The 14,529-nt window shown below is 36.7% G+C and overlaps 1 protein-coding gene across 3 annotated transcripts in view; it reads left to right on the top strand.

The window, feature by feature from the left end:
- The window catches only part of CNTN1 (contactin 1), a 441,173-nt gene that overhangs the window by 230,470 nt on the left and 196,174 nt on the right, over positions 1-14,529 (top strand). The gene's annotated exons all lie outside the window — the stretch shown is intronic.

Below are 14,529 nucleotides of genomic sequence, written 5' to 3'. Positions count from 1 at the left end.
CAGAGCGAGAATCCGTCTCAAAAAAAAAAAAAAAAAAAAAAAAAAAAAAGTTTCACTGTTCTAAAAATCTTCTGTGCCACTGCATTCCAGCTCTGTGATCTCCCTATTTATTTCTCCCTCCTTGCTAACCCCTAGGAAACACTGATTATTTTACTGTCTCTGTGGTGTTGCCTTTTCCAGAATGTCATATAGTTGAAATCACACAATATACAGTCTTTTCATATTGAATTCTTTCACTTAGTAATATGCATTTAAGTTTCCTTAATATATTCTTATGGCTTGACAGCTCATTTCTTTTTAGTGCTAAATAATATTCCATGGCCTGGTTGTACCAAAGGTTATTTATTGATTCCTCTACTAAAGGATGGGTTCCAATTTTTGGCAATTATTAACTAAGGTGCTATAAACATCCTCGTGCCAGGTTTTGTACTGACATACATTTTCAACTTCTTTGTGTAAATACTAAGGAGTGCGCTTGCTGGATCATATGGTAAGAATATGTTTAACTGTGTTAGAAACTGCCAAACTGTCTTCCAAAGTGGCTGTACTATTTTGCATTTCTACCAGTAATAAATGAGAGTTCCTGTTGATCCACAGCAAATGGTAGTGAGGATATGGAACAGCAGGAACCAACAACATTTGGTGTTAGATTTTTGTCATTTGAATTGGTATGTAGTGATATCTTTTTACCATTTTAATGTGCAATTCCCTGATGATATATGATGTTGAGCATCTCTTCATATATTTATTTGCCATTTGTTTATCTTCTTTGGTGAGATGTCTGTTCAGGAATTTTGACCATTTTCTGGTTGAGTTGATTGTATTCCTATTTTTAAGTTTTAAGAATTTGTGTATATTTTGGATAACACTCGTTTATCAGATGTTTTTACAAGTATTTGTCCCTGCCTATGGCTTGCCTTCTCCTTCTCTTGACAGTGTCTTTTGCAGAGCAGGAATTTTAAATTTTAATGAAGTCCTGCTTAGCAATTCTGGTTTTCATGGATTCTGCCTTTATTTCTATATCAAAGAAGTTTGGATTCTGCCCTTATTGCTGTATCAAAGAAGTTATTTCCATACCCAAGGTCACCTTGATTTTCTCCTATGTTACCTTGTAGGAGTTTTATAGTTTTGCATTTTAAATTTAGGTCCGTGACTCATTTTGAGTTAGTTTTGTGAAGAGTGTAAGGTATGTGTCTAAATTTTTTTTGTTGTTGCGCATGGATGTTCAGTATTTTAGCACAATTTGTTTAAAAGACTATGTTTCTTCATTATATTGCCTTTGTTTCTTTGTTAAAAATCAGTTGATTATCTTTATATGGTTCTATATTTGAACTCTCTATTCTGTTCCATTGATCTATGTATCTGTTTTTTCACCAGTACCACAGTATCTTGGTGACCACAGCTTTACAGTCTTTATAGCTTTAAATCTTGAAGTTGGACAGCGTCAGTCCTTCAGCTTTGCTCCTTTCCTTCAATATTGTGTTGACCATTCTGCCTTTCCATGTAAACTTTAGAATCACTGTCAATATACACAAAATAACTCGCCTCAATTTTGATTGGGATTGTGTTGAATCTATAGATTAAGTTGGGGAGAACTGATATCTTGACAAGTTTGAATCTCCCTCACTATGTTTTTATCTTTGTGTTTTACTTAAATATTTGTTCAAGGGAAGAATAATTTGTACTCTTCCATACTAGAGCCCTATCTAAAACGTTTATCCTTTTTGCTATCCTTAGTTTTGGTCAAATAACTGGTTGACTTTTAAGGTTAAGCAAAGATCTACCATTAAGAATTTGTATTGTGAGCCTGTCTGAAGGTGACTGATGTATAGATTAGATGCAATTAGCAGAAAGTGAGAGGAAGGACATAGCTACAGTGGAAATGAGCTTCTCTCAGGGTCTAAAATCTGTTACACTGCATACCCCTTAAAGTGTTACTCTCAATTGATTTTTTTTGTTTGTTTCATAAAATAATGTGTGCATTCTAGATGAGTCCAGGGAGTTTCTCATTCTCAGCAAAACACTTAATTCCAGCCATATTAGAATTTTGCCATGAGAGGCTGTATTAGGTTACTGACTCTTATTCAAATAAAAATATTAATTACAGAAAATAAAACAGAATCTTCCCAAAGAAGGAGACACAGCAACAGGAGATGGAAAAACCATAGCCAAACGATCATTATTACTGACATATCAGAAATAGCACCTGATTTAGTTAAGACATTGTGCTTTGACAGGAATGCTAATCATGTTTCACGACATAACTTATCCAACAACTATATACTCACAGCCACGGGAAGGGAAGTCCACTTCTGCAAGGGCAAGAGATTTGAAACCTGAAACTTTGTAACTTTTTTGCTGACAGGGTTGGAGGGTGATTTGCTAACATCTCATTATACAATGTATGTTAAGAGAAATGTAAAGGTCAAAACATGGTGCTTTTTGTTTCTGCTGAGGTGCTCAGAGAGATTCAGTTCAGCACAATATCAATCATTACAAATTCTTCCCAGAAATTCAAGACACATTAATCAAAACAAATGGAATTCAAGAAAAATGAAAACTGGGGGGTGGATAAACGAATATATGATTGAGTTGAAAACATAACAATATTTATTAAAATACCAAAAATATTAAATAGAAACATTCTGATGTAATGATTTCAGATATAGTTCAAACTTGAATAAAGAATGTATGGTCACATAAAATGTAAATAAGTATATCGCCTTTCACCTAAAGTTTTCCAGTTAAATGCAGAACTTTCCTCTTTACTCTAACTAGGTAGATAATTATATCACTCTGCATAGTCATGTTAGGAGTTTAATTTTCAAGCTAAATCAAAATCACTTAAAATGTCAATGATAGTTTAAAATTTAAGAATAGAAATTTGGACATATCAAACTCAAAATTGATACTTTATTGAAAAAAGCTAAATGTAAGTTAGTTCACAAAAATAAAAGAGGATAAATTTCTGCATTCTTCAACCCCCAAATTTCTAATATGTTTATTCTAAGAAACTGCAGCTATTGTAGTGATATTCCTTCAATCCTGAAAATATTCAGCAAGCAATTTATTTAAAAAATGTTTTACCTTGACAGGAACTTTAGATCACAAGTCAAAGGTATTTCTTCTAAACTTGTAAAGAAAGTAAATAATCTACCAAGAGAGCAGACAGCTCCATGACTGCCAATAGATAACAGCTCTCACTCCTTCCTCCCCTTATTTTGTTTCTTTGAGTTAGAGAGCCATGACAAAGGACAAACAAAATAATTTCAGATTTATATTTCTGTTGCTTCATTTTTCTTCCTTCCATTTTGTTTATTGCATAAAACAAACTGATTAGGAAGTTCTATTACTGGGCTTCAAATGTTATCAATATGCAGATGACTTCCAAGTAGCTATCCCCCACTCCTGTCTGACCTCTAAATTCTGGTCTGATTTATTCAAATGTTTACCTAGTATCTCCACTTGAATGTCTAATGGGAAACTCAAATCTAATATGTTCAAAACTAAATTCTTGGTCAACTCACTTTCCCATCAAAACTTGAGTTCTCCTTTGTCGAAGAGCAACATGTTACACTCTGATAGCCACCCCAAAAGGCAAACACCCATCCCTGAATCCCTCCCTTTTCCTCATTTACTGTTCCAATATCTCTACAGGTACTGTGCAATCAGAGTTTATCTTTCACTGGCTCATACCCTCCTTGAAGACAAGAACCGTATTTCTTGGATCTGTTAAATCCCTAGGACCTAGCAGGATGTATATACAATAGTCACTTAAAGATTTTAAAACAAATAAAATTACCTGTATAACAGCATTTTCATTTGATAAGCAAATGATTGCTTTTACATACTTACATTGCAAGTGATACTGGCAACTTCACTGCATTGAAGAATTCACTAGATCTTGAAAGATAAGCTCTGTTGTATCCTTCCTCCCAACTGTTAAAACCCAGAGAAGATATACAGGAAGAGTGAATGTTGATTTACATTGTGAACTTTAGTTAATAATAATGTATGAATATTAGCTCATCAATTATAACAAATCGACTACAATAATGCAAAATGTTAATGGGAAAACTATATAGGAGAGAAGGGATGTATGGAAACTCTCTGTACTTTCCATTCAATTTTCTTTAAATCTAAAACTACTCTGAAAATAACATATAAAATGTGTCACAGGAAAAAAATACTTCTCTCATTTTATGCCATTATATTCTCAAGACATCTAGAGACCCATTTTTTCTCCAGTTCCCAATGTCTTATCTTTTAATACCTAACTTTTTATTTAACTTTTTATCTATTAGCTGAGTATATTTCATTTCCTTCCCCTAAGTGAAAAGAGATAATATATAATGCTGACTTCATGAAGACTTATGAAGAAATCAATTCTATGAAATAAAAATATTTCTGAATGAGTTTATTACAACTGAGAGGGAAATGTGCTGGAAATTCACACTGAATAGTATCATTTTTAGAGAATTTGGTCCATATAAATTCAGTCTTGGCAGCTAGCCATTGGGGGTTTTTGAACTGGCGTATCCTGAGAAATGTTATAACTTCTCAGTGGAATAAAGAAGAGGGGAAAGAACATTATAGAATGATTTTTTTCTTTAATACATTTCTGTATAAAAGGGTTTTGAAAGTCTGGCCTCAAGATAATTCCGGAAATAGAATTCAAAGACTGAGACTCAAGTTTCTGTTTTATAGTAAGCTTAAGTTTTATAAAGTGTCAAATTGATTATCAGTTATATGGAAGCCTCTATTTATAATAGTGTAGTCCATTTATACTATTTGTAAAATTATTAAAAATTATACTATTTTTACTTTGCAAAGGTACTTTCATATATTATCTTATCTGGTATTCATAGTCATCCTGGGAAAATTGTAGAACTGATGCTAACTCCTGAATAGATAACCACAATTTCACAAAGTAAAGAAAAGAAATGCACGGAAGTATCCTCAGTCCAATTGTATCAGTCCATTTTCTATTGCTTCAAAACACCTACAACTAGGTCAGTTATAAAGAAAAGAAATTTATTTCTTCCAGTTATGGAGGCTGAGAAGTCCAAGGTTCAGTGGCCATATCTGGTGACCCTGTAGAGTCCTGCAGCAGGACAGGGCGGACCCTGTAGAGTCCTGCAGCAGCAGCAGCACAGGGCGTCATGTGGTGACGGGACTGCGTGTGCTCGGGTGTTTGCTCAGGTCTCTCTTCCTCTTCTTGTAGAGCCACCAGTCCTACTCCCATGATAACCCATGAATCCATTAACCCATGAATGGATTATAATTCAATTACCTCTTTCAGGTCTCCCCTTTAAATAGTGTCATGTTAGGGAATAAATTTCCAACACGTGAAATCTGGGGGACACACGCAAAACATAGCACCAATATTAACTATTTAATAGCAATTCTTGTGCTTCAAAATTTCTTAATGAAAGTAGTTGCACAGATGTTCATAGATGCTTTTCTTTTAATTATCAGCTCTATTCTAAGACACCTAAATCTTCTGAACATACACACACACACTTACATGCTCACACACTCTTACACACATACATTTATTGATCACACTGTGCAAAGTATTTAAGCCCCAATAGGAATAAAAAGATATGTATAAGGCATGTTTTATTTTCCTCTCTCTCAGAAGCTTATAGTGTAGTTAGGGGTGAAGAGAAACAATTCCAGGTGTCTTACGTACATTTTTTTATATAATTCTCAGAAGTATGTATTATATTACTATTCCCATTTTAGAAACACTGAAATGACTTGCCTAAATCCACTGAGCCATGTGCATCAGTGCTGACTATACTCACAGTCTGTACTCTTGTCTCCCAGCCTCACTGCCTTTTGATAACATAAACATCTAAAATACTATGAAAATAGGCTCAGATATCCTAGGACAGTTTTATAGTTGGATATTCTGTTCTATTTATTGTCCATTAAGACATATCAGAAACACCAACTTTCAACAAAGAAAATACTTCTCCAAAATACTTTCTTTCCTCAACCTTTTAAGTTGTCCTCAAATATATTTTTTCTAATTCAGTTTCCCGATATTCAATTGGAAGTGGCCTTGCATTTAAAAAGTAAGCAAGAATATAATAATAAGATATCAGTAGGTGAGACAAAGGACCACTCGAAGATTTTTGACAAGGGAGAAGACCTCAGAAGAGGCTGAGGAGACACTTTCGTATAAAGATAAAATTTAATCTAGATCTTGAAATAGAGGTGAAATTTTTATTTTCTCTTTACAAACTGAAGCTAATAATAGTAGCTACATCATCTGTTTAGATGAAAATTGAGTTAATACTTAGGCTTTTAAAACAGAGCCTGACTTAGAAGTTGGAAGATGGAGTACATATACCGTAACTACTAAGCTAAAAATTTTTAAGTTTATCTTTTAATTTCTATTGCCTAGCATAATGCCTAATACATAAAAGTATGTAATAGATAATTGTTGAATGAATGATGAAATGATGGTGTATCATTGGTAAATTTTGAGTCAGAGAGTATAGTAAGAGAATTATAGTTTTTGGAGGTCAAATTGACGTTTGTATTGTTCACTAAGCTTCAGAGATTTGGATATATGTTCTTTACAAAAATAAATGTTTAGACTGTTTCTTCTTGGTGGAAGGGATCAAAGTTTTCTCTAAAGCTTGTGCCTAACTGGGCGTTAAGCTTTTGAAGTTTGAGGATTTGCTTCTACTGCTATTACTAACTAGGGCTTGTATGAAACATTTCACATAGTAGGTACTCAGAAAGTAGGCCGGGCGCGGTGGCTCAAGCCTGTAATCCCAGCACTTTGGGAGGCCGAGACGGGCGGAGCACGAGGTCAGGAGATCGAGACCATCCTGGCTAACACGGTGAAACCCCGTCTCTACTAAAAAATACAAAAAATTAGCCGGGCGAGGTGGCGGGCGCCTGTAGTCCCAGCTACTCAGGAGGCTGAAGCAGGAGAATGGCGTAAACCCGGGAGGCGGAGCTTGCAGTGAGCTGAGATCCGGCCACTGCACTCCAGCCCAGGCGACAGAGCGAGACTCCGTCTCAAAAAAAAAAAGAAAGAAAGAAAGTATTTGTTGATTGATAAGACTTGGATTTGATACAAGGAAATAGTTGCTTACATTCAGGGAGAATAATTAAAGATATCAGAAACTATAGAATCACTTTCCATACCAGTTTTTGTATAATCCACATCTCTTTATGTAATTTCATATTACTGGAGGCATGTATTGACCCTTGCCCTACTGACTAATTAATATTTGATATAAATTTGAATAAAAAGGAACAAAGCTCTCTGTACAGCCCAAGACTGTGTTGTGAATGTAAGTCTGAAACCTCAATGGTTTGGGGGCACCAGGTTAAGGTAGCCAGGTAATTTCCCCAGTATCTGTTCTGGTAATGAAACCTTTAAAAGGATCCAGAAGAGCAGAGGCTTCATAAACTAAAGCACTTAGGATTAAATAGGATGACGATATTTACTTGTAGAACTATTCAACGACTCTCTGTGAAGGAAACCAAAAGTTCAGCACATGGCATTTAATTTAAGGTGCCATGATTTTAACACACTTCTCTTTCTCAAATATTTTCATGAGTATATGCCCTAGCCATGTTTTTTCTTCAAGGGTCTCTGAATTTGGCCTTTATTTTTCTCCTTCTTCTATTGCTACTTCCTCCTGGATCTGCTTGCCAAATATGGAACAGTAATTTGCTTTTAGTAATTGCTCAGTAAACATATTCAACAGATTTTAATGGAGTATCTTTGATGTGTTAGGCATCATGTTAGGTAGTGTGGGGGGTATAGAAAAAGGAGTGAGATAATCTGCTGTTGAGGAGTTTGTAATTTAGAAATTCCCTCCCTGAATAAATATCTTTGATTTACCAGTACTTATGCTACTGCTACAAAATGTCTGGACATGGTAGATACTTAGGAAATATGTATGGAATAAATTAATAAATAATTTTAAATTACCATTCATCTATCGTTATAGGATTACTTTGTTCTATATTCTTCAAAGAAAATGTGAATATATTTCTTTGTCTTTGAACAGCATGCAATACAAACAGATGTCTGCATGGTTAAATTGCACAAACAATCACTGAGATTATCTTATATGTGTTTCAAATATAAATATTTGAATGGTTTTAATTGAAGTGAATTTAATATAAAATTCTCTTATGCTCTTTCTAGATATAAGGGCCTAAATAATTTTGGTATGAATCACCTGTCAGTTTAAGTACTGATACAATGACCTGTATTCAATGACTCTTTTATCTAAAAATCAGAATGTCAAGGATTACATCATGCTCCCAGGAGGACTGTACCTTCCATGTTGACATCTCTTAACCTGAACAGCAGCTAATAGGAGTTACGAGATCATCAGTCTTATTCTTCCTTCAAGGGTGGTCTCGTGTCAGAAGACGCTCATAAGTTTTGTGTACCTTTAGATTTGTGAAGTGGAATAAATGCCTAATATTTTAACAAAGATATTCAGATACTGTGCAGCATGGAGCAGCCTCGAGCCTCACAATCCTATGCAGCAGCATTAGGTAGAACGACTTAAGAGTGGAACCTCAGAAAGCACAGTGGCAGCAGCGATGAAGCCTTTTTGTTAGATGTGGGCATCTCCATAGAGGAGTAAGGCCATACAAAGGGAATATTACAGCACAGGAAGTCTTTCGAACTCTCAGGGTACATTGAGTGAGCTCTTGGATCTGACACTGTTTCTTTACAGGTCTTATCCTTTTATGCTTATATGTGAGAGCAAAAGAGAAAAGAGTTTGGACATTCTCTTGCTGATGTAGGATTTTTTTCTGCTGTATTAAATTTTACTTTGGATCTTTATATATGATTCACAGGTATCACAAATCATATTTCTTTTATAGTAGTCTACCAATCTCAGATCGGTTTGAATTGCTGTTGAGCAACAATGAAAGTTAAAACACAATCAATCAGGTCATTATATTCCAATAAGGCAGTCTCATATAAAAGTCAGAAACCTTCTAGTTATTAGTCAAAGCAATACATCAGAATGCCTTGTTTATTATGATATGGCAAAATGAATCAGATATAGACATAGCAGATATTTCTTTTATCATGTAGACCAAATGCCACACAAAATATATAGTCATAATTTTAAGAGACAGACTATTAAATACCACGTATCTTCTAATTTTTAGAGATGCATTGGCTGAACACATGGCCCTAGAACACATTTGCACGCACATAGATACCTATACATTGTTCTCTGTGAGCAATGAAAATATTCCAACCTTCACTTAACACACTTACTACAACAATTCTTGAACTTTAGTATGCCCGCAGATTTCCTGTAAAACTTGATTAAAATGTAGATACTAAGACTATTCTTCAAGAGTTGCTCAGAAATCGATCTTATTAATAATCGCATGCTAAATGTTATTAATGTAGGTGGCCCTTGGACCACAGTTTGGGAAACACTGACTTATTGTTATGAAAAATATGTTAATTATTGAATATGCAAAATATTTTTTATAATCTAAAGCAAAGACAGATACTAAGTATCTTTTTAAAAAATTAAGTAATAAACAATAAGGGATTTAAATCTGTATGGAACAGAAGATGTCAAACCTTTGTTCTGTGCTCTGTTACTAGCTGTTTGTATTTGAGCAATCCATGTAATCCCCTTAAGTCAGTCCATCTCTAGGAATGGCTGCTGAGGAGAAAAAAATCTTAAGGCTTTGACAGATATGGATGTTAATTAAGTGCTGACAGCACGACATGCATTTTAGAGAGCAACTGACTGCGTACATTTTTAGATAATTTGATTTATAATTAAATTAATTGCTCCTTTATTTTTGAAATGATGTAATGCAATCAGAGGAACGTAAAAATAGTGAAACTTTATTTGTGATATTTATAGCACATATTTTTCCTAGGATAATTTAAGCCCATGGTGTCATACAGGACTATAATTGCTACAGCCATGCGTATTCCCTGGAATTTCAGGAAACCATCGTTTTTAGCTGGTAGCAAAAAATAGGAAGTCCCACATAGATTTTTGTCCTACATTTTGGGAGTGTGTGTATGTATGGTTAGATGCCTTGTAAAGTTCGAGAAAATGCGGAAAAGCCCTGCTGATTCCGAACTATCTTGCCATGGAACTGATAAGGTACCAACTCCACACAGTTATTTTGCCTAGAATTACAAAATTTGAGATGCTAATGGAAAATGGAGATAATAATAAACAAATCAAGTGATATTATTTCCTGCTTATCAGCAGTTCTGAGAATCACTGATTCAATGAACGAAAGAAGCACTGTTTTAGCAAAGAAGATTTAGAACTCACAAATGTATTTGCAAGATTCCACTCAACCTCTTTCCCATCAGTATATTAATATGAATCAGTTTATTACTCAAGGGCAAAGCCATATTTTAGGTTTGGCAAATAATTGCTGCTTAAAATATTAAATGAATTTAAAGGAAAGATAAAACATGGTAGATAGGTTTTAGTAGGAGTTGGGAAGGATGAGGAGATGTGAAACTGACAACTGCTCTGTTGTCGATGATTTACATGAAGAATCTGTGTAGAAGAGACTGAAGGGAGCCAGGCAATGAATGGGAGTACTGAAGGAGACACAGTAACCTCAGATACATAAATGCAGTAGAGAAGGAAGTAACAGGCATATCTGCTTAAAATCTTATAAGCCACTAACTTGTACATTTTCATATCTGATCCTGAGCAAATCTCTCACATTTCTAGAGCTGTACTGAGTTAATAGGGATCATGTTGATTGCCAAAAATGCATAGTTAGTAATATAGCCAGGTTTGAATCCTTTTACTCTAGACATTTAAATTCCCTATGTTTTATTAATTTTTAAAAAAGATATTTAAAATCTGTTCTGGATCTAGACCATAAAAAGGATTTTTTATATTCAAAACTTAGCATATTTTTCATAATGCTAAGTCAGTGTTTCCCAAAATGTGGTCCAGGGGCTACTTAACACCATTTGGGGTGCACTTGTTAATTAGACAGATTCCTGAGTAAATCACAAGAATAATAAGAATTTCTGTGGAAATAGCTCAAGCATCTGATTTTAATCAAGCTTCCTAAATAATTTGTAGGCATACTAAAGTTTAAAAATTATTGTAGTAAGTGTGCCAGGTGAAGGTTGGAATGTTTAACACTCTGGGGATGTTATACTTGATGAGATGTTTTAGAATGTGTTGTTGTATTGCTCCTCTTTCATGTATAGGGCACACACATTCAAGTGACAGGCTGTTTGAGGGGCTAAGGCTGTTGCCATCTGAAGACCAACGCAGCTCTACCTACTCGTTGAACAACATATTTTATTCTGTTCAAATATATTTCTTTTCTTTTCTTTTTTTTTTTTTTTTGAGACAGAGTCTCGCTCTGTCGCCCAGGCTGGAGTGCAGTGGCCAGATCTCAGCGCACTGCAAGCCCTGCCTCCCGGGTTCCTGCCATTCTCCTGCCTCAGCCTCCTGAGTAGCTGGGACTACAGGCGCCCGCCACCTCACCCGGCTAGTTTTTTGTATTTTTTTAGTAGAGACGGGGTTTCACCGTGTTAGCCAGGATGGTCTCGATCTCCTGACCTCGTGATCCGCCCGTCTCAGCCTCCCAAAGTGCTGAGATTACAGGCTTGAGCCACCGCGCCTGGCCCCTGTTCAAATATATTTCATACTGATTGTAATCATTTGCAGAAAAGGGGGTATTCTCCTTGTGTGTGTTCTGTATTCCCTGGCTTAGAACAGTATGGTCTTCAGAAATTTTTATGAAATGTATTTGACCACAGCAGAAGCTTATTCAAGTTAAGCACATATCATTCTAGGCAAAAAGACACCAATATGTCACTTGATGCATCCCCAGAGTGTTAAACATTCCAACCTTCACCTGGCACTCTTACTACAATAATTTTTGAACTTTAGTATGCCTACAAATTACTTAGGAAGCTTGATTAAAATCAGATGCTTGAGCTATTTCCACAGAAATTCTTATTATTCTTGCAATTTACTCAGGAATCTGTCTAATTAACAAGTGCACCCCAAATGGTGTTAATGTATTGATGTATTGATGATGCATTTGTAAATAATTTATTTGGACTACCCAGCACCAGAATAAAACATGACAAGAGCTAGATGGAGGTCTGTCCAGCAGAAAAATGCATATCTAGATATAGGACAGATTTCTCAAATGAGAAAACCCTAGTGTTGTCTAAAGGAAAGAGGGAGAGGGAAGAAGAATGACAAGTAGAGGAAGAGAGAAGGAGAAAAAAAAGACAAAGATGTGTCATACTGTCTTGCCTTACTGTACTAAGAAGTGTTGTTGTTTTGAAATATGTGTAAGAGATTTAGTAAAGGATGCCAGAGAACAGAAGGTGAATTCTGGAAATTAACAGAGTGCCAGTCCATGTCAGGGATCCATCAGTCATGGAGACCCACAGAGTTGTGTGAGATTGCGAGATGCAGCAGCAGCAGCAGTACCTGGCGTAAGTCCTGGCTGGGTGTACAAGAGGTCACAGGACTCTAAAGGCTGACACGTTCAGGGAACTGGCCAGCACAGCATGGCCTCAGAAATAGGAATGCACCCCCAGTTCCTGCTTCTGGGCCTTCTTTCCGTTTTTGAGAAGAAACAAGTCTGCTCCTGTGACTGGCACATGTTTGTCAGAGTTGCTTGTTTTTTGCCTCTGCCACTTCATTTTTCGCAGCACTTTCAGGTCCATGGAGGTCAGGGGGATAGCTGTGACCTCCATGGTATGGAGTGGTATGGTATAAGTGGTATGGCCTCAAGAGAGATGTAGTAAGGACAGTTTCTTCCACATAAGCAGGAATGCACTCAGCTTGCTGTCTTCTCTACTGTGCTGCTGAAGGATGTGATCAGGGAGGCACAAGTGATGGGATAACTGGTGACACAATAGAACAGATCACCAGCAGAAAAACAAATGTGTGAACAACATATGAAAGATACTTTTATACCCAAATGGAAAGAAATCCATTTCATAAAATAAGTTACATGCTGCTGGGGATGTCTCACTGTCCTCCTGAAAGGCAAAACATTTTGAAGTGAAGGAAAAGATAGCATGGAATAACACAGAGAGGCTCAAAGTAATGAACTCTTCATTCTGATTACAGTGTACATATTCAGAACTGGAAAACAGACTTTCAGTAATGCCCAATAAACCACATATTTCAAAATGCTTTTAAATATTGATACTTAAAATATCCTTTTCTGGAGTATGGAATCCCTAACAAGGATCAAAGCCCCAGTAAGAGACATTTTCCTTCCTTCTTTCTCTTTTTTTTTTTTTTTTTTTTTTTTTTTTTTGAGATGGAGTCTCGCTCTGTCACCCAGGCTGGAGTGCAGTGGCATCATCTCAGCTCACTGGAAGCTCCGCCTCCCGAGTTCACGCCATCCTCCTGCCTCAGCCTGAGTAGCTGGGACTACAGGCGCCTGCCAGCCACCATGCCCGGCTAATTCTTTGTATTTTTAGTAGAGACCGGGTTTCAGCGTGTTAGCCAGGATGGTCTCGATTTCCTGACCTCGTGATCCGCCCGCCTTGGCCTCCCAAAGTGCTGGAATTACAAGCGTGAACCACTGCGCCTGGCCCTCTTCTTCTCCTCCTCCTTTTCCGTCCCTCCGTTCCTTCCTTCCTTCCTTCCTTCCTTCCTTCCTTCCTTCCTTCCTTCCTTCCTTCCTTCCTTCCTTCCTTCCTTCCTTCCTTCCTTCCTTCCTTCCTTCCTTCCTTCCTTCCTTCCTTCCTTCCTTCCTTCCTTCCTTCCTTCCTTCCTTCCTTCCTTCCTTCCTTCCTTCCTTTCCTCCCTCCTTCCCTCCCTTTCTCTCTTTCTCTCTTTCTCAGTTTCACTCTGTCACCCAGGCTGGAGTACAGTGGCACGATCTCCACTCACTGCAACCTCCGGCTCCCAGGTTCAAGCAATTCTCCTGCCTCAGGCTCCCAATTAGCTGGGATTACAGGTGCATACCACCACACTTAGCTAATTTTTTTGTATTTTTACTAGAGATGGGGTTTCATCATGTTGACCAGGCTGGTCTCGAACTCCTGACCTCTGGTGATCCACCCGCCTCAGCCTCCCAAATTGCTGGTATTACAGGCATGAGCCACTGGATCCAGCCCCTATTCTTATTTTAGGAAATTAAAGTTCATTTTGAATTGAATTATAGTTATGCACATGGTCCATTCATTTCATCATTTATTCAGTAACTCCATATCGAGTGACTTCTGTGTGCCAGGCATTAGCGCCACAACAATGAACAAGATATGTATCCCCTGATCTGGTTGGCTTATGGCCTAATGGAATAATAAATGGTTACTGAATACTTTCACAGTCAACATTTTGCATGCACAACTTTATGCAGACCTTGCAATAGTGCTATGAAATAGATATTCTTTCCATATTAAAAGGTGAGGACAATTAGGTTCAGAGATTGAGTAACTTGCCCAAAGTTGCAAGCTAAAGAATGGTTGAGGCAAAATTCAGGCAAGATCCGGCTAATTTCCCCTGTACACATTTATGCATT

Source organism: Rhinopithecus roxellana, chromosome 10 (assembly GCF_007565055.1).
Source record: "Rhinopithecus roxellana isolate Shanxi Qingling chromosome 10, ASM756505v1, whole genome shotgun sequence".
Lineage (NCBI taxonomy): Eukaryota > Metazoa > Chordata > Mammalia > Primates > Cercopithecidae > Rhinopithecus > Rhinopithecus roxellana.
This window is presented reverse-complemented; position numbering and strand designations above follow the sequence as displayed.